Genomic DNA, 24,711 nt, shown 5'->3' on the forward strand with positions numbered 1-24,711 from the left:
AATGTGAGACGTCACTCAGAACTTCTTAACCCTGTGAGTTCTGAGCCTCTCTCCACAAAAACTCCTGAAATACTCTCAACTTATCTTTCATCAGATTGTGAATATTACCCATTTTATCTTTTATTAGGCTAATTGAATTCTTTACTTTTTTTTACTGTACGGCTCTAGCCAGCAATTTAGAATTTTTATTACTATGTTCAACAAATTCTCTTTTCAAGAATATCAAATCTCTCTGCACTTTTCCCATATCTTTATTTTCTCCTTCCTTTTTGCCCGTAATTGTGCATAACTTATTTTATCATTATCATTAATATATTGATTTTCCAATGTCCTAATTTCTTCCTATAACTTTTTCATCTCTTCTTGTTGTTTTTACAATTTACCGGATTCCCTAATACCAACTCCTCTCACCACCGATTTCATTGTATCCCTTATTATTTCTTGAGTACTTTGCCCCTTCTCATTAATCTCACATATGTCTAATGTTTCTTTCCCTTATTTACTGTTTGACTATTGACTCTTCTTCCAGTTCTACCACCCTACCTCACAGGGTTCTGGTGGGGTTTAGCTGGGTAGGGGGAGTTCCATATACACCACGTCAAACTCCCAGGAGAAAAAGTTGGGATATAAATGAAAACAATAATTGTTATTACTTTTATAAAGTCTTCTCATCCCTCTCCTCACAACAACCCTGTGAGGTAGATTCAGCTGGGAGGTAGTGACTGGCCCAATCAAGGCTGCCCAGTTAGCTTTATAGCAGAGCTGGGATTTGAACCTGTGGTCTCCCTTGTCCTAGTCCAACACTTTTAACACTACAGCAAGCTGGGTCTCTGGCTTCCAGCCGTTGAATAACAGCAAAATGAAGTGGACATTGGTGCAAAAGCAGCTGTGTTGAACTCAGTTCAGTTCCCATTCTGCAAAACAAATGAAGGGGCTCAGAATGCACTCAGAAGCACCCTGTTATTCAATACTGAATACGTCTTTTGTATCCTGCTCTGGTTGGTAGCACTTAAGGTTCTAGTAAAACAAGGAAACGAAGCAGATCCAACGAGCCCAAAGTCTGCCCACACCTGTGCTAGGTGCTTTCAGGAAGCCCACAAACAAGATGAGAGCAACAAGCTCCCCCCCCCCCCATTTCTTTCCCCAGCCCCAAGCAACTGGTATTCAGAGACAGACTACCTCTGCAGATGGAGGTTCTGTTCCTAGCTGAGATGATTAAGAGCTCTGGATGGACTCTGTCTAGGAACAAAAGCAGCTGCCTTTTCACAGAGTCAGATTATTGATTTATTTAGCTCAGCAGACGGAGTACACTGAGTGGCAGAGGTGCTCCAGGGTTTCAAATGGGGGTCTGCCACTCAGTGACTTCCCACTCCTACTTGCAGGTGCCTGCGACTGAACCTGGGACCATCTGCATGCAAAATTCCTAATGGAATTTCTCCAGCACTGTGCTGGAATCCCAAATAATTTTGGACATGCAGTATACTAAATTGGTTAGGGCTTCACATTGAGATTTGCTAAATAAGGAATACTTTTCAGGTTAGTCCTTCTTGTCTCATCTGGTTTCAGCAGAGAGCAAGAGATGGGATGCAGAATCTATTCGACTGGCTTAGTGAAGAGATCAGCTCATTTTGGCTGTTTCCATTCTAGGCGATCATTGTAAGATGATCATGTAACTTTGGTGCCCAAAAGTTGCTGGTTTTCCTCCTCCATCTCTGTACATTTTTAATTTTATGCCATCTTTTAGGTGTTAAGCCTAACACCTTAAGCAGGAGAGGTTATGACTTTATGGCCGTAGAGCAGGGTCTGGGTGTGTGCGCATAACAAACAAACCAGGAATCCACCTAGAAAGATATATTAGCAATGTTAGCATCGGATTAATTATGGCTCAAAGTTTTACACGATCAGTATGGTTAATTGACTGTAGCTTCCATTCCAAACTAAAGTGTGGTCCTTGATTAACTGATCTAGTGAAGTGAATGGGGAAGATGTTTTGAGGGGGAAGAATTCTGTGTGCTCCTCAGTTCCCCCATCTCAAAGAGGTTGCTGCAACACTCAGCAAAAGAACCTTGTGAAGCAGTCCTCTTTAGGGAGGAATCAGCAAGTTTGGGAGAACCCCAAGATTTGTACTACCAAAAAATATTTAGGGGGGATGATGGAAGCCGAAAGGTGGGGCCAAAAACAGCACAATGAGAACAGAGCATTCTGAGTGAGCACAGAGTGCTGACTGGCTGGAACGCTGAACAGGAGACTCTGTGCTGCAAGATTTTGCTGCAGATCTCCCTAGTTATCCCTCTAATACAGATATGTAACTGAGCTCAAAAGATTATGGTTTCTGTGAAGCCTGCTTTATGTCTTATGCCCTATACTGACTCTCTGGAATAAGAAGTTCTTTGTGGCATGCACATGGATTGCAGTATGCTAATAGGCACTAAAAGATAGACTTCATGATATAATATCCAGTGTTTCCATTTCTTCTTCTACAAGATCCCCTTAGGTCTGAGATTCCAGGTCTTTACCAAGCCAAGCCTCTTCCCCTCCAAACCACACACACACACACACACACCCCTACATAAATTTCCACGTATATACATATATAAAATTAGTAGTTTGATATTGGATACAGTTTGAAATACTGGCAATGCTGAAATGTTTTCCATGTGGGCTGTGTTGGAAAGGTTCCTTTTTGGCTGCCCACATAAAATAAAGGTCTACAACTACATGCATTTTGGAAATGTCATTGATGGGCTGGTCTCTGGGCCTTGCTATGTTTGACATCCTGTGGAAACCTTCTACCTAAGGACAACAGGAAAGTTTCTTCCTAAGAATCTGAGGCAGAAACAGGACTGAGAACTAATCCTTCCCCAAAAGAGGTATCCATTTCAACCACAAAAACAGTTTTTCGTGCAGGGTTTTTATAACATTTTGATAGTCACACAATAGACTAACCAAGTAGTTTATGGCTGATGGCAGGACTCAGTACAATTAATAGTCTGTATTTGCCATTATCTACAAACTCATGATTTTTCAAAGGCAGAATAGAGAACAAAGTTTCTTTTCAAACCACTGTTCTTTGAATTAATCTATTCATGAGCATCTGCCATAAACAGTTGGTTACTACAACAGCTGGGAGGAGCTAGCCAGCAGAATATAACTTTGGAACCAGCTAGTGAGGGAGCCCCCTCCACAAGCTAGAGGGAGCCCTGGCTGGCAAAGCATCAATGCAAGTTCAGCAGATGCGTGAGTTTGGCAGCAAACTAAGAAGGCCAGGACACCCCACTCTGCTCAACAGAATCCCTTACTCTTAATCGTGTAACAAAAACAAGCAAAGAACAATCAGGCAAGTGGAAAGCCAGCAGGGACATGGGGGCTTCCCCGTGTTTACCCCCCCTCAACCCTACTATATGTGTGACTATCTCTTAATGGGGCAGAAGTTGTGGGTATGTATGAAATGCAAGGAGCTATTGGATCTCTGGGAACATGTTTGTTTTTTCCCCCTTTGAGGTCAAGGTGATGGAACTGGAAAATTTAAGAGAGGCAAAGAAAGTGGTGGAAAAGGCCTTTAGGGATGTGGTCCCACACGCTGGATGACAGCTCCCCTGCTGTCAGGGAGAAGGAAGGTATTGAGGAAGGACAAGATCATCTTGAGATAAAGGGAGGCATTTCCTTGGAAGGGACCCATTTATTGGCAGATGACCATCTATCTTCTCATGCCAAAGATACCTCTTCTATGGGTGGGGTGGGGGTGGTAGTGGGCAATTCAATTGTTAGGAAAATAGCTGTTTGTGTCTGTGCAATGCACATAAGACCACTAAGTTAATTGTGGGTTCTGCTCATAGCCTGGTGCTGGGGAGGAGACAGTTGCTTTGGTGCACCAATTATATGGGGAAATGTAGCTGTAAGATCCTGGAAGCCAAATTTAGGGTGCAACATAGGGTGCTGAAAACCAGGACCTCGAAGGTAGCTTTCTCTGAGATGCTACTTATTTCACACTTAGGGTAAGACAGACAGGTTTGTGGTCTCATGAGATTATGGTGTTGGGAGGAGGGGTTGGGATTTGTTAAGGGCAGTCGGAATCATTCTGGGGCAGACTGGACCTTTACCAAAGAGATAGGCACCACTTGTGAGGCGATAAAGGAAAATTTGTTAAAGATGTTTTATAGATGGTATTTCACACCAAGCAAAATATTTAAAATGTATAAAACAAAATCTAAATTGTGTTGGAGGTGCAATCAAGCAGAGGGGGCGCTCCTACATATGTGGTGGACCTGTGATAAAATTAAGAGCTTCTGGGATTTGGTATATGAAGAGCTGAAGAAAATATTTAAACAAACTTTTGTAAAAAAACAACAACCCAGAAGCTTTTCTATTGGGAATATTAGATCCAGATATCGCTAGGGAAAACACAAAAATATTCCTGTATACAACATCAGCGGCGAGAATCCTAATTGCCAAAAATTGGAAAAACGAGTCAGCACTAACAAAAAAAGAAAAATTATTTGATTACCTTGAGTTAGCTAGAATGACAGATCCAGTTAGGGGTCAGTCTAAACAAAAATTTCAAAAGGAATGGGGAAAATATAGTGATTACAGTGGTACCTTAGCTTACGAACTTAATCCGTTCCGGAAGTCTGTTCTTAAACCAAAGCATTCTTAAACCAAGGCGTGCTTTCCCATAGCAGCAGGGGCCTCAATTTACAAATGGAACACACTCGACAGGAAGTGGAACATGTTCTGCTTCCAATGCAAAGTTCACAAGCCAAAACACCTACTTCCGGGTTTGCAATGTTCTTAATCCAAGTTGTTCATAAACTAAGCTGTTCTTAAACCAAGGTATTATTTATTTATTTACGGCTATTAGCCCATAAAATATGTACAAACATAAAAACACAGAGACATAAAAACCGATATATCCGACAACAGAAGGTGAACACCATGATGCAAGGGTGGGTCATTGAGCAGAGCCAAATGACAGTTTGGGGCCAGGAGAGCTCCAGGGGACGGATCACAGGAAAAGGAAAACTGAAGACGAAATCCGACATGCACTCTCATCGTAACAGTCCGATTAGTTTTGCTGTTGTTGTTTTTTGGTGGTTTTTGAGTGTGAGATAACCGCATTCAGGAATCTCGCCACCTGCAGAGTTACAGAAGGATCTGTATCCTGCAAAAGCAGTGCGGCGTGTGACTCAACAGGCCTGCCAACCAAGCGCAGTAAAGCAGGACCCAGGAATTTAGTCCTGGCTATGCTATGTAGGGGACAGTTGAACATTATATGTGTAAGAGATTCTACAGTTTCCCTGTCACACACGCATAGCGGAGACACCAAACCCTTGGAAAATCTGTGGCTCAGCTGATTCGATGGAAGGACATTGAACCTTGCACGAATAAATGCAAGTCGGTGTGGTACTGATGAAAGAGATGACATGTATGATGGAAGGCCAAGTGGTGGGGTTATTCCATGATACCTGGGGGAGCAGACACCCCCACCCCTGGCGAGGTTGTGTTGGTTTTCAATGTCCGCTAATCTTTGCTCAATAAGGCTTTTGGCTGAGCGTAAGTTCAGGGACGCGGGTGGCGCTGTGGGTAAAAGCCTCAGCGCCTAGGGCTTGCCGATCGAAAGGTCGGCGGTTCGAATCCCCGCGGCGGGGTGCGCTCCCGTTGTTCGGTCCCAGCGCCTGCCAACCTAGCAGTTCGAAAGCACCCCCGGGTGCAAGTAGATAAATAGGGACCGCTTACTAGCGGGAAGGTAAACGGCGTTTCCGTGTGCGGCTCTGGCTCGCCAGAGCAGCGATGTCACGCTGGCCACGTGACCCGGAAGTGTCTCCGGACAGCGCTGGCCCCCGGCCTCTTGAGTGAGATGGGCGCACAACCCTAGAGTCTGTCAAGACTGGCCCGTACGGGCAGGGGTACCTTTACCTTTACCTTTAAGTTCATCTTTAAGGAGTCCGCTGGGGAAATTCCGATGCTCAGAAGTTTGGCATGGATTTTTCCTACCCACGGATTGACAAAGACGTCCCGCCAGAGGCACTGAAAAAGGTAATGGTCGGGAAGCCTATGCCAGCTGGACAGCCAATAGCCAAAGACTCGCTTCCAGATGACAGTCTCCAATAATAAATAAAATAAATAAATAAATAAATAAATAAATAAATAAATAAATAAATAAAATAAATAAACCAAGGTACCACTGTATCTTAAAAAGCAGTGCCCTCAAATTAATCCCTGGACTTGTTTTGATTAACTTTTACAAAACAAATTAAGGTGTAAAAGTCTAAAATAGAAATAAAAGTAGGAAAAAACAAAATGAGAAGGAAACAGTTTATTAAATATGAAAGTAGACCAGTGTTGAGGACGAAGGAAGTCAATTAGAAGAAAACAAAAAGTGAAATATGGTTATATATTTATTATTTGTTTAGTATTTGTATCTATATTCGTACTTGTATTTATATTTTCTTTTTAAGTTTATTCCTTTAGTGTCGTATGTGTTTGTGTTGCAACAATAAAATTTATTTAAAACAACAACAGCAGCAGCAACTAGATGGGCACCACTTCAACAGGGATGGAACCAGACGGTTGGTGCTTAAAATAAAAAAGGTGGCGGAGCAGCTTGTAAACTGATTGAAGAGGAGGAAGGAAGCCAACAAGAACCGAGGAGGGTCTGGTTCATAACAAATCTCCTCCCTGGGATGTAGATGATAAAACTGATGAACATTTACATGGGAGTTGCAGAGAACTGGGCATTGTAAGTGCAGGGGACCAAAGTGCCACAAGCCTGATCTATCTGGCTATTCTTATGTTCTTAGGTTAATTACAGGAATTACTGGTCACATAGGGCTCAAGGGCTGTCACATAAGAACATGGAAGAGGAGCCTACTGGATCAGGCCAGTGGCTCATCTAGTCTAGCATCCTGTCCTCACAGTGGCTGGCACAGGTGCCAACTTGAATAAAATATTAGGGGGCCCCAGGTAAGTCCCGCCCACCCCACAAAATCGATCACATGACAGGGTGCACACACATCATTTGAATGGCAATCCCCATCAACTTGGGTGGGGGCTCCCTGAAATATTTTTTGGAGGGCCGAAGACCCCTCAGTCCGCAGGTTCATCTTGGCCAACCAGAAGAACCATGGGAAGCCTGAAAGCAGGACCTGGAGCAACGGCACTCTCCCACCCTGCAGTTTCCAGCAACTGGGATTCAGAAGAAATGCTGCCGCCTCCTGTGGAGGCAGAGCAGAGCCACGGCTAGCCTCCTCCTCCTCCTCCTCCTCCTCCTCCTCCTCCTCCTCCATGAATTTGTCTAATCCTCTTTTAAAGCCTTCAAAGCTGATGACCACCCCTGCAATTTGTGGGAATAAATTCCATAGTTTATGTTGGGTTGTCATATTTTGAAGAGTAAAAAAAGAGGATGCATTTGCCGACTTCTACTTTAAACTATGGATGTCTATGGCCACTCTCATCATGACAAAGAGGACGTGTCCTGGAAAAAGAGGACTTATGGCAACCCTAGCGGTGCTTTGCTTTGTCTGTTCTGAATCTTTCAACATTCAGTTTTGCTGGGTGCCCATAGGTTCTAGGGCTATGAGAAAGGAAGAAAAACTTTTATCAGTCCACTTTCTCGATGCCATGCATAAGCTATGATCTCCTTTGATAAATGGATCAACAATATGATAACGGTCAACTTATGAATGGACTGTTTTGTTTGGATAAATATGACAATATTTGGAATGAGTTTATACAAAATGTAGTAGGCTATTAGGATAATAATATAAAAAAAACGTATGGGTTAGGGTAAAAGGTAAAGGGACCCCTGACCATTAGGTCCAGTCGTGGCCGACGGGGGTTGCAGCGCTCATCTCGCTTTATTGGCCAAGGGAGCCGGCATACAGCTTCCAGGTCATGTGCCCAGCATGACTAAGCCACTTCTGGTGAACCAGAGCAGCACATTGAAACGCCATTTACTTTCCCGCCAGAGCGGTACCTATTTACCTACTTGCACTTTGACGTGCTTTCGAACTGCTAGGTTGGCAAGAGCAGGGACTGAGCAACGGGAGCTCACCCCGTCGCGGGGATTCGAACCGCCGACCCTCTGATCGACAAGTCCTAGGCTCTGTGGTTTAACCCACAGCGCCACCTGCTTTCCCATGGGTTAGGGTAGTTTTCGTATATATTCATATATTATTTTTTTCTACACATTTTTGTGCTTTTTATTTTTATTTTCTGTTTCTTTGTATCACTTTATTTCTTTATAATTGAAACCTTTTCAGTAAAATAGTAATACCAAAAGAAAAAGAAAAAAATTGTCATGCATAAGTTTATACACGGCTATCATATGGAAGAGGGCAATGTCCTGTTCTCTGTTGCTGCTCCAGATGACACAAGCCAAGATCTCATGCACTTAAGTTACAGGAGGGGAGATTTTGGTTGAACATTACAAGAAATGTCTTTATTGTATTAGCAGGTTGACAATGGAACTTTGACCTTTGCCGAGAGCATTGCTGGGCTCTGCCTCTGCCTCCTCAAGCTGGACAATAATCTGGTGGAGATTTTCTGCATTGAGCAAGGAGTTGGACTAGATCAGGAATGGGGATTCTTGAGCCCAGGGATCAAATGTGGCCCTCCAGGCCTCTCTATTTGGCCCTCAGGTGTGTTCCCAGGGCACACCCCCTCCCACAGGGCACACCTTTTTTTGAGTATTTTTGCCTTGCTGGAATGTGCCTTCTTGAACTGTGATAATGAATCTCTCTTTCCAGGAAGGAGGATAGAGAGAGGTGTGTGAGAAGACCTCTGAATTTTGCATGGCAGGAACTATGGATGGGAGAATATGTTAATTTTTGTTTCGGTCAGTTTTTGGTTTTTCCAATCTTTAGTTCTCTACATTTCCTCATCAGTTTGTGATTTTTTAAAAAGAAGTTGTCATGAAAATTCAGCAGCATTTTGGCACATTCCCACCCTAATATACATGTTTTTGTCAGCAATTTTTCCTAATATAGGAAATTATAGATACTTTTGCAAAATAGTTTCTTTAGTATATAATGCACTAGTGTGTGTTATTTTCAATAAATGCATTTTATGCATACTTTGCCCTAGTATGTGCCTTTTGAAGGTACACATTACTTGGCTGGAGTACTTCGTGGCAGTCAGGCAATGCAGGCAGTGGGCAGGCAACTCCTTAACCCCCTCCCTTTTGTTTGTGTGTTATATGCACTGCTTTCATTAAGGAGGCTTTAAAAATAGTTATTGATTTTCATTTCAGAGGATCTTGGAAACCAAATGAACAATGATATTCTCTCAATGAACAGCTTCCTCGATGTTTGTAAATAATGTATCGCTCACAAGCCCAACCAGTTACCCCCCCCCCTCCATCAAGTGATGTGGCAAAACCTGTTTCAAGCTGCGTTTCTACTATCTAAGATCCAATTAACCATTTGGAGCAGACTAAAACATAACTAGATCAATCCAGAATCAGATTAATATCCCATCCATAATCACATTAATCACAATCTGTCCATAATTAGCCATCAGATAATCCCATTGGACAGGAGGTAACAGGCAGTATCCAATTATCTCATTAATTATCTATTTTCAGTATCTGTGCACAGTCCCACAACATATGAAAATTGTTTCTCCAGGAAAATAAAAGAAAGAAACTGCAGCCCTTTTAAGGCAAGCCCTACCCAAAGACAAACATTCCCTTTTCTGGGATCCTGTTGAGTCTTTGTATCTTTACACCTACACTCTTTTTGCTCCCACAAAGTCCTAAGAGATACCATTCTCACCAAGTAAAATATTACAACCTCCTTCAGAGAGAAATAAAGTCTCTCCCCCCAAAAAAAATCCCAATAAGTACAGCTGAATGAAGAAGCAATAGTTAATAACTATTTTCCAATAGTAGCAGGACTATTATTGCGTAAGGATTTATCTTCCTACAGATATTTCATGATGTATATAATAAATTGCATTCCATTTGTTTTGATTTTATAATGGACTTAATCTGTTGCTGGATTTGTCATTGGGGTCAATCCAGAAGAAAGTTTGGATGAATAAACTCTGTTCCTGCATGGCTCCTATTCATTTCAAAGGGACTTGAGCCAGGTAACTTACCAGTTGATTGGGCCTTTGCAATCTATGAGCAGACCCCAAATAAACATTCTGCAGTTGTGGTACCACTTCACACTAAAGGTGGGAGGTCACATTTGTCAATGCTCTCTTGTGTAAAAAGCTCCCTGCAAGTATACAAACCTAGTACACCAAGGAGAGACTGGGCTTGCAGTCTTTAGTCCCGAGGGGCTAGATTTTCACTTCCAAGACATTTTGTACACGAGAGATCTTTCAAAAATGGCACCTTCCCCACCTATAACTTGAAGTGATGTTGTACATTTACAAATATACAAGCAGACCCTATTGGAAGGTGACAGACTCCCACAGAAGGCAGCATAACAATTGATCCTGCTTCAGATACTGACAAGACCAACTGTACCCCAACATGATTATTCTTCAGTAATTCACCCACTCTCTCTATGTAAATTCACACTGCAAAAACTATTTTCCTGAGCCCAATCCATAGCTTAAGGATGCCACCTTCCCCAGGCAGGGGAGAGGCCCAACAGATTTAGAGTGTGTGCTTTTGATCTATCTTTTCTAGAAAGGCCAACTTCCAAATTCTGTGGCAGTCAGACCAAGACAGACAGGCAAGTTAACAACTAAGGTCAATCTTGGGTGGCAGCACCTTGGACAGCTCCAAGACAAATTGCTCTTGCTCTGGTAAGGTATGGAAGGAACCCAACAGAGAATTTTTTCGGGAATGGGAAACCAATGGGCCTCCAGATGCTCCTGGGCTGCAATTCCTCGTCCCTGATCATTGGTCTTGCTGGCTGTGGCTGGAGTCCAACAACATCTGTAGGGCCACACTTTCCTCACCCCTGCCTTACATCTTTTTCTGACCCAGCTACCTATCACAGCCCTTCCCCCGCCCCGAGATGGGTTGAGAGGTTTAAAGGCACAGACCAGGAGCCTTAAGTAACATTGCTGTTCACTTTTTTCAAGCATGGTGTGTTGGCATTAGTGCCAGGTGTGGGTTGGAGATCCTTGGGGACAAGTGCAGGGGCTCCTGTGAATGTTCTGGCTTGAGGGCCTCTGTCTGGGGAGGAGACGCACCAAGATCAGAGATCCACGACTGGTAGCTTCATCACCTGCACCACCAGGGCCCAGAACTCCCCAGGACTTTGGGGTACCTCCTCCCCCCAATCCATGTCCTGGTCACTACTTGAGGTGGGGGCATGAGAATGGCAGCTTTGCAGGGGGAAGTCCACATCTGATATATGGTCAGTCTTACTGGGGAGGCAAATCCCAATCATCTCATCCATGCTCTTTTACGGGCTATGTAGGTAGCTATGATTTCAACACTGGGTCACTATTGTATTTCTGTGATTTTGGCCATCTTGAATGGGACAGCCCTAGGCAACTCCTGTGTGGTCAGGGATTTAAGAAAAGGATGTTAAGGTTCCCTAGTGTCTGGAAAACATAGTCGGTTTGGATCCACCCACCTGCTACTCCCATTCCTCTGTGGGTTCTCACTTGTGGACAGGACATGGTAAATGTGCATTTCTTCACATCTCTCCGGCAAACAGACAAGGAAGAAGCCTTTGGTGGGTTTTGGCTGCAAGGGAGCAGTCTCACAGGAATAGGAGCCAACTTCTAGGGGCTGAGGTCCCTTTGTTCCCCCTCCAAAAATATTTGAGGGGGCTGCCCCCCGGTTGATGGACAGTGCCATTCAAATGGTGTGTGTGCACCACGTAATGTGATCGATTAAGCAGTGTGGGGTTTACCTGCCACCCCCAATATTTTATTCAAGTTGACGCCCCTGCTCACAGGCATGGAAGAGAATCATTTCCTTCTCCTACACCAGAAGGAAAGGGAAGCAGGCTGAGTTCCAAGTATCAGGAGCCTAGTGATAAGCTATGCCATGGCTCAGTCTTCCACAATCTGGTACCCTCAAACTGATTTGGACTACAACTCCCAGCATCCCTGGCCATTGCCCATACTGTCAGAGGTGGATGGGAGTTGTAGTCCAAAACATCTGGAGGCCTCCAGGCTGGGAAAGGCTGCTGTGGAGGTTTGCATCAGTTTCAGTGTGCAAAATTTCTCTCTGTGCTTGATGAAGTGGGCGAGAGATTTAACTAGTAGCAAGCCAGAAAATGCTTTCTATCACAAAGTGCAATTGTGGTGTACATTTCTAAAGCAGGCTCATATATTTGAGCACTGTGGGCCAGGTGAGTGATGGGGAATGTTTTATAGTCTAGGTGTCATGGGCCAGGGGTCAGCTTCACCTGCTGAAGAGGCAGTGACTCCACCTGCAGCTGATTACAACCTTCAAGGACATGCAGGAGAAGGCACTGAGGAGAAACAGCTGGCTCCAGTCTTCTTAAACAGAGCTCTCAGCAGCAGTCAGATGATGGAAAAAATGCCTGTGGTTCCCAACCCTACCTTGCTGCTTCCTGCTCTCTGTCGGGACCCTTGGCTTCGTTATCACCGGATTCCCTGACTGCTGGGTTGCCTGACTACATGGATTGCTGTTTGCTCGACCCTCAGAACGGACATGACTTTGTACGCTGACTCTGCCAAGTGTATCTCAGAGACTCTTCTTTTGGTTTGGCCTCGCACTCCACAAGCTCTGTGCACTGTTACTTGGCAATGGGACTACGGCACTGAGGGCCACATTTTGTTCTGCACAACCTTCCACATGTGAGTGGTGGGCAGGGCTAGAGGCAAAATGGGTGGAGCAACAAATGTGCGTTTCACCTTTCTTTAGCAGGCATGTTCCTACTCACCCCCCCCTTCTCCATCTGGGCAACCAAGAGGCATTACTTGAGTTGAAGGACACATTCCATTCACTTCAAAACATTTAAGGAGACTTGGTGAGATGTGGTCCTGGCAGAGTGGTGTGTAGTGCTGGGAGAGTGCCAAAGGTCTGAGGTTCCCTGCCACTGGCCTAAGTATAACCAGACTGAACCATTCTCATGGGACAGTTGTGATCAAAGCTGCTTCCTGGCATTTTCTATCCATCCTTGAAAAGGATTTTACAATTACTGTCCAAATGCTGCCAATTCCACGTGGAACTCCTGGTGTTTTCCCTAGAGCTGGTATATATTAAGCAGTATATGAATATTCTCCAGTAAATAAGATCTTTTCCCACACCTCCCCACCAAATAATCATTTGCAAAGTAACAATAAAGGATGCCTTCACAATTTTTAAATTATCCAGTAGTGTGGTAAAGCAGGTTGGGATTCTTTAATCATTATTGGATTTTGGAAGATTAAGCAGGTGAATCCTTTCAATTCACTGTGGGGCTCTGCCATAAAAATGTGCTGGATAAAGGTGGGAAGGTTGCAGAAAGAAGTTGGCATGGAGAGACAGTTTATGGCACTGCTGGCATTTTTAACAATGGAACTGACACTCTAATGTATAATGGCAGTGCTGGCCTGACTTATGGCTATATGGGGAGGGACCATGGCTCAGGGGAGGGCATCTGCTTTGTTTGAAGAAGGTCCCAGGTTCCATCCTGCACTGCAGGGGATTGGACTGGATGGCCATTTAAGTCCCTTCAGTTTCATGATCACTGGAATCTCCAGGCAGGGCTGGGAGAGACCTCCTGTCTGAAATCCTGGGGAAGCACTGTAGACAATGCAGAAAAACCAAGGTTCTGACAGTTTAAGGCAAGTTCCTTGCATGAGTCAGGTCTGCCGAGAGCTGCCTGGGCCACCAGAGACCTCCCTGCCAGGGGGAAGGCAGACAAGTTTGAGGAAGCCTGGGCACAATGAACCAGTACTGGTGGCGGGTGGGTGGGTGACATTGAGATAGTAAAATCCAGTCTTACACAGCTGTAGGGAGCCTCATGTATACAGCTGCATACACAGAAAGTCCTTTGCCTGTGATCAGGAACTGTGTTTTTTAATGCTAATAAATGCCTGAAGAGGGAAAGCATAGGACAAAAGCAATAAAGCAAGGATCTTAGGCGCTACGTGCAGAGTGCTCCAGCTTTTGTATTGCTGATAGCAGGCTTCCTCAAACTCAGCCCTCCAAATGTTTTGAGATCATGGGAGTTGTAGGCCAAAAACATCCGGAGGGCTGAGTCTGAGGAAGCCTGGCTGATAGGAAAGGGCCATAGCTCAACAGAGGCATGCAGAGCTCCCTGGTGCAGTCTTCAACATTTACAGGTAGAGTTGGGAAAGACCTCTTACCTGAAACCTTTGAGAGCTGCTGCCAGACAGTAGTAGACAGTCCTAAGCTAGAAGGACTGATGGTCTGACTCAGGATAAGGCAGCTTCCTGGGTTCTTCCTATGATATGCATGCACTGTGAAGTCCATACGGCTGGACTTTTCAAACTAAGCATGCTGGTCGTCCAGGGGAGGCCTTGTCTGCCTTCCCCTTGGCAGGGAGGTCTCTGGTGGCCCAGGCAGCTCTCGGGAGACCTGACTCATGCAAGAGCCTTACCAGGCATCCCCAAACTCGGCCCTCCAGCTGCTTTGGGACTACAATTCCCATCATCCCTAGCTAACAAGGATGATGGGAATTGTAGTCCCAAAACAGCTGGAGGCCCGAGTTTGGGGATGCCTGATTGTGCCCTTATAAACATCTGCATTCTTTAAAACATGGGCCTTTATTCCAAATTGATCAAATCACGACACTTCCACCCTGCCTGTAGTGAGATCATGTAATGCATCATACATTTGAAGCATGTACCTCCTCCTGGAAACTGCAGTGTGTTAAGGGTGCTTGAATCAGCTCTGTGAGGGGAAACTACAGTTCCCAAAGCAGTTCCCAATGGGGTATGTGCTTTAAATGAAGAAACTGTTGCAACATCTTAGTGATATAATCCTGGATAAGAATGTGCTTCCCCTAATTAATTACTCCTTTTTACTATAAGTTCATTACAATATCATGCTGTACTTCATAAAGCGTGCTTAAGCAACAAAGCCATAGGCTCACAAGTAGTTTGCACTGGAGGTCATTAAACAACAAAAAAAAGAATTTGTCATGGTTCAGATACTATGGATCATGCTGATATAATCTCTACCTTATTGCAGTTATAAGCTCCTAAAACACTAGCCATAAGTGATAAAAGACTCCCTTTGTATGTCAGGATCTAATCTGCATCAAGCCAGATTTAGTATAGATTATTCATATCCAAAGTGCTGCCATGGTTGTCAAAATTCAAAGCATAAAATCTAATACAGGAAATCTATTGTATCCTTTTAGACTGAAATCTAAAATTTAGGGCCAAGCTTATTGTTTATCTCAGGGCAGTTCACAGCACAAAATGCATAATAAAAACAAGAACAAAACAAACCAGTAACAGATACTCAAAATAATATTGTACTTGTAAATTGTTGGAACCTGGAATCTTATGAAAAAGGCCAGGCAAAAATTGAAAATAATAGTAGTAGGAGTAATAACAACAAATTTGTTAAATCTACTCTTTAACATATATAGTTATTATTGAATTCCCTTGCCTTGCAGCTAGATGCTTAATTTTGTAAAATTGTAACACACTTTTAAATGTTATAAAACAGTATACATTGCTTGTGCAAAGCAACAAATTTTTATCTGCATAAAAGAACTGTTTCCTGTTGGCTTTTAGAGGACATCAGAACACCATCGTTAAACTTTTATAACATTATCATCACCATTATCTCACCTTTCTTGCAAGAAGCTGAAGGTGGTGCTCACAGTTCCCCGCTCTGCTTTATCCTCACCACAACCTTGTGTGGTAGGCTAGGCTGAGAGACTGCAACTTGCCCAAGGTCACCCAGTGGAGATTTGAACTCTGGTCTGCTGGGTCCTAGTCTGGTAAAGGTAAAGGGACCCCTGACCATTAGGTCCAGTCAAGACTGACTCTGGGGTTGTGGTGCTCATCTTGCTTTACTGGCCGAGGGAGCCGGCGTACAGCTTCCGGGTCATGTGGCCAGCATGACTAAGCCGCTTCTGGTGAACCAGAGCAGCGCACGGAAACGCCGTTTACCTTCCTGCCAGAGTGGTACCTATTTATCTACTTGCACTTTGACGTGTTTTCAAACTGCTAGGTTGGCAGGAGCAGAGACCAAGCAACGGGAGCTCACCCCGTGGCAGGGATTTGAACCGCCAACCTTCTGATCGGCAAGTCCTAGGCTCTGTGGTTTAACCCACAGCGGACAAACAGGAATGAGAATGGATGGAGTTGCTATGAATTAAAACAAGAGTCTTTTAGCAACTTAGAATTGTAGAGTTGGAAGGGTTCCCAAGGGTCATCTAGTCCAACCCCCTTAAATACAATAGATCCCTCAGAGGCATCTGTTAAAGTGGATTCTTGCTCAACTGCTTATGGCCATCATGTGATAATTATACTTTACAGAGTTATGCGGAAGTTGCCCTGGGTCATTTAACCCTTTTAATAGTTCTCTCTTTCTCTCATAGAAAAGACTACGTATGATACATTGTTTAAAAATAACATATGCCTTTTACTTGGTATACTGAAACATATTTACATGAATATGTATCTGAGACTGACTAATATTTACATCCTGATTCTGAGGCACACAGCAGCACAAAAGACAACACCAGCAGCTCCCACAGTTAAAACTCCCTCTCTTCAGCTGATAACAGAAAAAAAACCTGCCTGCTGTGTTGCGGCATCACAGGATTCTATTCTATAGCATCAGCCTTTTGCATAGTATTTTGGATGCACCATTCCCATAGTAAATCCCATTGAACTCAATGGGCTTCCTGGTAATTAGGCATGGATAGTAAATCTGTTAGGCTGTGTGCGCGCTCCAATTTATTCTGCATTTTGGGGTATTTCCACTGGTGGCTTGGGAAGCGGTGGGTGCATGGAGATGTTAGCCATTTCTATTTATTTCATTAAAAAGAGAAATTAAAAAAACAACTACAAGCAGTTTACAAAAAAAGATGTGTATCTGTCCTGTATCTAAACCACCATTTCTTGAATACTGCATTTTGGTATGTTACCGCCCCCGCCCCCCCAAAACCAGCTTTGATCCGAATTGAAAAACAGAATAACCTCTGTGTTTTAAGCTGGCAATGTGTACTCAGTCTCTCAGTCTTTAAGGGGACACAAGTTTTGCTAGCCCTCTGGAGCATGAATGACATCACTGGTCTTTAACAAGTGACCAAGGTTGGTCACAACAGGACCACTACCACCATGCAAATTTATGGCAAAATATTAACAAAAATGCATGCTTGGGTTAAAAGTGGATCCTGGGTCTGAAAAGGTTCAAGATACCTACCTTGCAACCATTTGCTGGGCTTTTCATAGCTGGTGGACAAATTTACAATATATATCTCACATGATTTTTTGTTTCTCATACTTTTTTTTTTAAAAATCAGAACCTGTATCTACTACTTTTTACTGGATTTAACTGTGAACAGCTTTGTTCTCCTCCTAAGTCACAGATCCATAATTGGCTCAAAGGAGCTAATTTTCTTGGCAGGCTTTCCCATATAAGGTTTAGCCTTGTTTTGTTATTTAAGGAAGGCAAAAATCCCAACCTGTTCTATTCTTCATTAACAGCTTGATAACCCCACTAAAAATTCCTTCTGCCTCATCACCCTAGAAGCTGATTTATTTTTTTTTGGAAGCTTGAAGTCGGATTAAAAAGGGGTGTGTGCCACTCCTTTAATAAGTAAACACATGGTAATTAATGAATAAAAAGGATATGAAGGGGATTCAAAGCCTCCTTACTCAACACACAGATTCACATGCAGCCTGATTCTATGCCTGCTTACTCTAAAGTAATTACAACAGATTTCAGGATCAGGATCAAGTAAATGTTGTGAGGATTGCACCTTGAGGTTGGAGAAACAAATGGTGTTGTTTTAAGAGTTATATTGGTTTTACCTCTTTGGAATTTATTATTTAGGGTGTTCACAAACTGTGGTCCGGGGACCCCCAGTGATTCACGAGTTTCATTTTTAAAAACATTTTTATTAAATTTCTGAAAATTTTAAAGATAAAATTCCAATACATTTTAAATAGAGATTTCCTTTCTCACTTCCCAACCCATCTTCCGTGATGTTTTCCTTGTTCCTGTTTTGCTGCACCGTCTTCATTCCTTTTTAATGATAATCATAACACAATAGTCCCTAATTTTTTCTGTTGCTCATAGCTCAAAACCTGGTTGTGGATTCTTTATGTTGTAATATTTCTTCAAATAATCTGAAAAGGGCTTCCATTCTTCAAAAAGGTAATCATCATTAGATGATTAGTATAGCTGTTAGCTTTGCTGATTCAGCACAGTCTGAATCTTATCCATCCTTCTTTAGCAGCTACTTCTTCATCTTTCCATTTCTGAGCATAATGAAGCCTAGCTGCTATAGTTACATACATAAACAAATTAACCATTCTTTTTTTTAAAATTTCTGTCCCCATAATCCCTAGCAGGAAAGCTTCAGGGGGTTTTTGGGTTGTGTTTTTTGGTAAACTCACTTTAAACATCTTTTTTATCTCATTGTATATCTTATTCCAAAATACCCTTTTTTGGAAATCCACCATATATGAAAAAGGAGCACCTGCTTGCTTACACTTCCAGCAGTTATTGGAGACCTTCTTATACATTTTAGATAATTTATCTGGTGTTAAATACCATCTATACATCATTTTCATATAATTCTCTTTTAAATCATAGCAAGCAGTGAAGTTCATATCTACTGTCCACAACTTTCCTCAAGTGTTTATTTCTATATTAGGTCCTAAATCTTTGGCCGATTTTATCATTACCTATTTCACCATTTCAACTTTCGTCTCCCATTCTAATAATAGTTTAAACATTTTTGAAATCAGTTTTTTTCTTCCTTCAAGCAGAATCTTTTAAAAATCTGATATTTGGTCCGTAAAACCTTTTACTAAATCTTTTTTAAAATATTCATTAATTTGATGTTATTATAACCAATTTGATCTCCATTCTCTTGTGTCTTCATATTCTTTTTCAATTTACAGAGATTTCCACACTATATCTCTATATTTACCCCACTTCTCCATCATATTTAATTTCTTTGATGCACCAGCTACTATTGGTGATAACCATAAAGGGGTTTTCCTTTCAAATAAATCTCTGTATCTAGGCCAAACTCAATATAAGCTTCTCCTTATACAATGACTCAAAAAATCCCTATTTCCTTTTACCTTGTCGTACCATAGGTAAGCATGCCACCCAAATTGTTCCCATATCCTTCTAGATCCAACAGTCTTGTATACCTTGTATTTCACTATTTCCCCTTAATTCCCTGCATAACACTTCTTGTTGTTTAGTCGTGTCCGACTCTTCGTGACCCCATGGACTAGAGCATGCCAGGCACTCCTGTATGCACTTCTACTATCAAGATAAACAATAATGGTGATAGTGGGCAACCTTGTCTCGTGCCCTTTGTAATGGTGTACTTTTCTGTTACCACTCCATTCACTATTATACTTGCAATTTGTTCTGTATATATTACCTTTATCCCTCTCACAATTTTCTCCCCCCAGCCCATTATATTCAATATTTTCCCCATAAAACTAAAAAAAACAAAAACATTATTGAACATCTTCTCTGCATCTAATTGCTTATCATTTCTCTTTTCAAAATATTCTACAGTATCTAATATAGTTCTAACATTGTCCTTTATTGCTCTTGTTGGGAGAAATCCAGCTTTATCTTCATGCATCTAATCTTTTAAAACTAATTTGTCTCCTAGCTAATATTACTACAGTTTGTAGTCACAGTTGATCAAGGAAATGGGTCTATAGTCCAACCTGAGTTGGATCTTGATCTTGCTTTGGTATCAATGTAATATTAGCATATTTCCAGGAATCTGATTCATTAGTTTTATTCAGGTGATCCACCAAGGTGTGTCTGTGGATTTGTGGCTGAAATCAGGAGACAGCATATCCATCATATTACTACTCCCTTTTTTTAGTTTACAGCAGGAGTTGAGAGTGTCCTCTATTAGGGAAGAAATTTAATTCAGTTCTTATTTAAAGGTGAACATACCTAAATCACACTTCCTGAAACAATACATGAATTGAGATAGTCATGCCCACTAATTTCAATAAGCCTACTCTGAGTAGGGGGGACGTGGGTGGCGCTGTGGGTTAAACCACAGAGCCTAGGACTTGCCGATCAGAAGGTTGGCGGTTCGAATCCCTGCGACGGGCTGAGCTCCCATTGCTCGGTCCCAGCTCCTGCCAACCTAGCAGTTTGAAAGCACGTCAAAGTACAAGTAGATAAATAGGTACCGCTCCGGTGGGAAGGTAAGCGGCGTTTCCGTGCGCTGCTCTGGTTCGCCAGAAACGGCTTAGTCGTGCTGGCCACATGACCCGGAACCTGTACGCCGGCTCCCTCGGCCAATAAAGCGAGATGAGCGTCACAACCCGAGTCGGCCATGACTGGACCTAATGGTCAGGGGTCCCTTTACCTTTACTCTGAGTAGGACTAATACTGGATACGGCCCTAGGGTTCAAATCCTCATTCAGTCAATGGTGACCTTGGGTCAGTTGCTGCCTCTCAATCAAGCCCACCTTGAGGAGGTGGTGTGAGGATAAAATTGAGAGTGGGGAGAATCATGTGACCAACTTGAACTGCTTGGAGGAACCAAGGATAATAATAATAATAATAATAATAATAATAGGAGGAATCTGTGTTTCCTGGGTCACAGGTTGCCCACCTGTAATATAGACAATTTACCATAATTTATTTCATTATCTCTATTTTGAATGTTGTGCTCTGCTGACAAAAAGCAAATATCTACAATTCCATGATTCTATGAATCTGGAGAACATCCACAACGTGTTATCTGTCTCCAAAGAAGGAAACTTTATGGACAGAAGATGGTCATTAATTGATTTCTGGTTTGCAAGGGTTATGGGTGTATGTCACAAATCCATATGGCCTCATGATGCTCGCCACATTGATCCAATTGATTTGAAACTAAAGGACAGATACATGCTGTTAAGTGCCTCTCAAATGTTTTTAAGGATCTATAACAAGTGCTGTTGGGGGGAAACTGGGCCGCTCGCTTTCCTTGTGCCCTGAACTGGTCATTCACACACACATCCAAAGTTTTTTTTAAAAAAAGAACCTTCAGTCTTCAAAAAAAACCTAGTTCCTGCAAAGTATAGTGTTATCTAGTTTTGATTGTATTCCAGGACTAATTATTGACGACTCTGCTGTGCTTCCATGGAATCATGCTCTTATTATTCATAGCATTGTTTTTATCTCTGTGAAATAACAATTTCTTCACTCTGCATTATTTTCTTTCTTAAGTTGTGGACTGTATGATGTCAAACAGGCAAGCCATTGATAGTTTCTGTATCTCTCAGACATCTGTATTGCTATATGAAACAAAACAAAACAATTTAATTAAAAAAGAAGAAAACAAATGAACAAAACAATCACTTTTAAAAAACAAATTTCCCCCAACAAAACTCCCCTTCTACGGTAAGGCAGCTCGCTCATTCTCTGAGTGTCAGGGGCCCCTCAGGATAGGGCCTTTTTGTGGGTGCACTTCTGCAATATGTCATTGACACAATAAAAGCACATTCGTGGTGGATTTATACTGGACCATCCACACCCCATTCAGCTTTATTAGTTGTTCTGTGGTGCCCCAGTGTTACAACATTATTGCGGTCAGGAGGGGCACTCTTGTGCTACAGTGCAGCAAAAACAAGACAATCCTCCCCCCTCCAGAACATTTGTGGCCTGGAAAGTGACAGGATTTCATCAGAAAGCTATGGAACAAGCACAGATTGGAAGCAAAGCAGCATGGCCACCCTGAAACATTTGCAGGCCCAAACAGCATTGAAAGCAGGATCACATCTATCCACCTTGACAGCATCGTGAGCACAAATCATCACGAATGCACAACAAAAAGGATGGCTGGATTGGCCCCACATCATTATGTAGCCAAAACTAAGCTGTCTATATTACAAATGGCCTGTCCCCACACAGGGCTAAAAGAGAGGGGTTGTCAAAACACTTTGAGAATTGTAGTTCCGTAAGGTGGATTGGGGTCTCCAATCAATTCTCAGCGCCCTTAACTGACTATAGTTCCAAGGATTATTTGGGGGAAGCCAAGGTTATTTAAAGTGGTATGATACTGCTTTAAATATATAGTGCAGATGGGCCTTTGTGGCTTATTCTGAGATGCCACAGGGAGGGTGGCAATCGTATCTGCTGGGTTTTGAACTCAGGAAGCTGCCATAGCCCTTTAACATTGTGGCAGCACACAGCTCTGCCCATGTGGCTGCAGTTGTGCCCAGTTCTTGTCTCTCTTGAGTTTCATGAGGAAATTTAGGCATGTCATTGGTTTTGGAATTGATCTGTCTCATCTGCTTTCTCCATGCACTGGAACGCAAGTCACATTCCAAGGAGTTATCCTCTTAATCACTTTCATATTTTCCAATGAAATTCAAATCCCAAGTTAAAGACGCTCAATTCCTTAAAAACTCCTGAAAGCTCATAAATCACGCAGGCAAATGAAGGAGCCTCCAAATCTGAAATGGGCTCTGCAGACTTAATGGGGCTTGTGCTGGCTCTTGAGGAAGGGGCGTCGGCTGAAGGAGTAGTAAATCTGTCCTCTGGAAATGGGGATACCATACTAGGCTGGTGTTGCATGACTGGTCTTTGAAGTTGCTGGGTCACTTAGACAATTGGCAGGTCCTGCAGTAGCGGGGCAAGAGGGGGGAGAAGCTTAATGTCTGGTCTTTCTGACCCTGTTCCAGCCACCTACGCACAGATGAAAAGGAGGGCCCCCTCCAAGTTTCAAGCAGATGCAAGCAGAGGGAATGGGAGAGATTTACTGTATGTTCCACTTAGATACAAATGTTGGGTTTCTTGGTTTTGGCAAGATATGCAAAGCACAGCTTCCAGAAATTGGCTGAAGGAGGTGGGAGAGAGACCTCATTTCAATTTGGTAACCAAAGGCCCATGTATTTTTTATTCTGGGTAGACATGCAAGAAAGTGGAATACAAAAGCTCTTGTGTTTTTCCTGAAGGGTCCTTGCTCAGGGATACAGGATACTTCTGACTAGGCTATGAAGAGGCAGGAATGCCTTGTGGGGACTGAGAAAGTATGGTTAACCAAGAAACAAACCATGTGGACTCCGGCCAGGTGTGAGAATGGGCACTCCTTTGTGTTCCCCCACCCACGGGGCCAACAGAGTTGTGTTGACCTTGGCTGACAAGCCCACAGCTGTGCTCCATGTCATCCAACCCAAACTGCCTTCAAGCTGCATCAGGTTTCAGAGGTTCTTAATGTGTTCCTTGCAACAGAGCACTGGCTTGACCTCAATCCGTATCAGCCACACTGAAACTTTCTTTTCTTTTCTTCCCCAAATCTCTGTTTGCAATAGCTGATGTGGTCTTTAATGAATATGGTGCCGAATGGAGATCTGGGTCCAAATCTCAGCTTAGCCCTGGGTGCACAACGTGGCTTTTGCTAAGAGCCCCTCCAGACATCCTTTATATTGTGCATTCATGACCATTTGTTACCTCCATACCCCTGTACATTTAAAGCACATGGTTTCCTAGTTAAAACTAGTTCAAATCTGTAAAATGTGAATAACGACCTTCCTTTCCAAGATTGTTGTACTGAATAATATACATTAAAAGCAGGACATGCATCAGCCCCTAACAGCCTTTCTGTTCAGGGTTTCAGCCAGCAAGGCAACCATTCCTTCCTTTGGAATTCTATTGGTGTTAGGGGCTCACACAGCCCAATTCACCTTCATCCCCTCTTGATTTCCACCTTTTCTTTTCCAACTTTTTTTCCTGTGGCTCCTGGTACATACCCAGTCCTCACTGGGCTGTTTTGTGTGTGGGTTGCCAATCTTTAATCATTTTAAAAATACTATTTTTGACCTGCAGAGCTGAAGCAGGGCACACACCAGCCAGCGGATTAGAGCATTGCTGGGCTGAATTGTGTATGTTTGTTTTTTTGGTAAGTCACTTTGAGAATCACTTGGGTACAAATCTTAAAAAATAATAATCCTATTGCACCATCAGTGTGCATGACAACATACACTTACTTCAACCAGCTGCACCAGGCAGGCTTTTGATTAACAAGCTGGATACTCTTGATAAGTTAAAAAGCATAATTGAGTCTATGGCAATGAGAATGTGTGAAATCCGATGAATACAGTTGGGCCTACTTCAAAGTCAATGTGTAAGGAAAGGGCTGGTGCTGTGTTTTTATTGTAACTACCTGTATGTGATCTTTTTATATGTATGTATTTTAATTGTACCAATCCTTGTTTTTTAATTATTGATTTTTGTATGCTTTAAGCTGTTTGTTTTAATAGTAAGCCACCTTGAGTTGGGGGGGAGAGATATACATTAATATAATAAGAAGCCTCGCCAACGTGAAAACTCTGGGCACTAACTCGGGCGGCTTTAAAAGTCCACCGCGGGCTTCTAGCCAGGGAACCTGGGCTCCGCCTGCAGCCTGGAGGGCCGGGCGCTGCGGCACGACAGCCCTGCGAGGTAGGCCGAGGCCCCGGGGCGCCTCGCGAAAGGCTCCGGTTCTCTGCCCCCTCGCAACTGGGCGCGAGGCTCCCTGAGGCGGCGACTGGGAGAAGGCCCTTTGGGACCCGGGCGGCGGAGCCAAGCGCCGCTCTGCCTGCCCGCCTTGGGCTTCAAGAGCGCGCGGCTCCGTCGGGGCCCCTCAGAGCGGGACTGGCCAGGATGCG

The 24,711-nt window shown here is 43.1% G+C and overlaps 2 long non-coding RNA genes across 2 annotated transcripts; one reads left to right on the forward strand and one right to left on the reverse strand.

The window, feature by feature from the left end:
* Window positions 1-6,188: 6,188 nt before the first annotated feature.
* Window positions 6,189-9,967, forward strand: LOC128420779 (uncharacterized). Its single transcript, XR_008332120.1, has 2 exons — window positions 6,189-6,736; window positions 8,450-9,967. It is a non-coding gene; the product is annotated as an uncharacterized LOC128420779 (long non-coding RNA).
* Window positions 9,968-17,952: 7,985 nt separating this feature from the next.
* Window positions 17,953-24,479, reverse strand: LOC128420778 (uncharacterized). Its single transcript, XR_008332119.1, has 2 exons — window positions 24,406-24,479; window positions 17,953-21,357 (listed from the first exon to the last, which is right to left on the reverse strand). It is a non-coding gene; the product is annotated as an uncharacterized LOC128420778 (long non-coding RNA).
* Between the last annotated feature and the right edge of the window lie 232 nt (window positions 24,480-24,711).

This window comes from Podarcis raffonei, chromosome 9 (assembly GCF_027172205.1).
Source record: "Podarcis raffonei isolate rPodRaf1 chromosome 9, rPodRaf1.pri, whole genome shotgun sequence".
Lineage (NCBI taxonomy): Eukaryota > Metazoa > Chordata > Lepidosauria > Squamata > Lacertidae > Podarcis > Podarcis raffonei.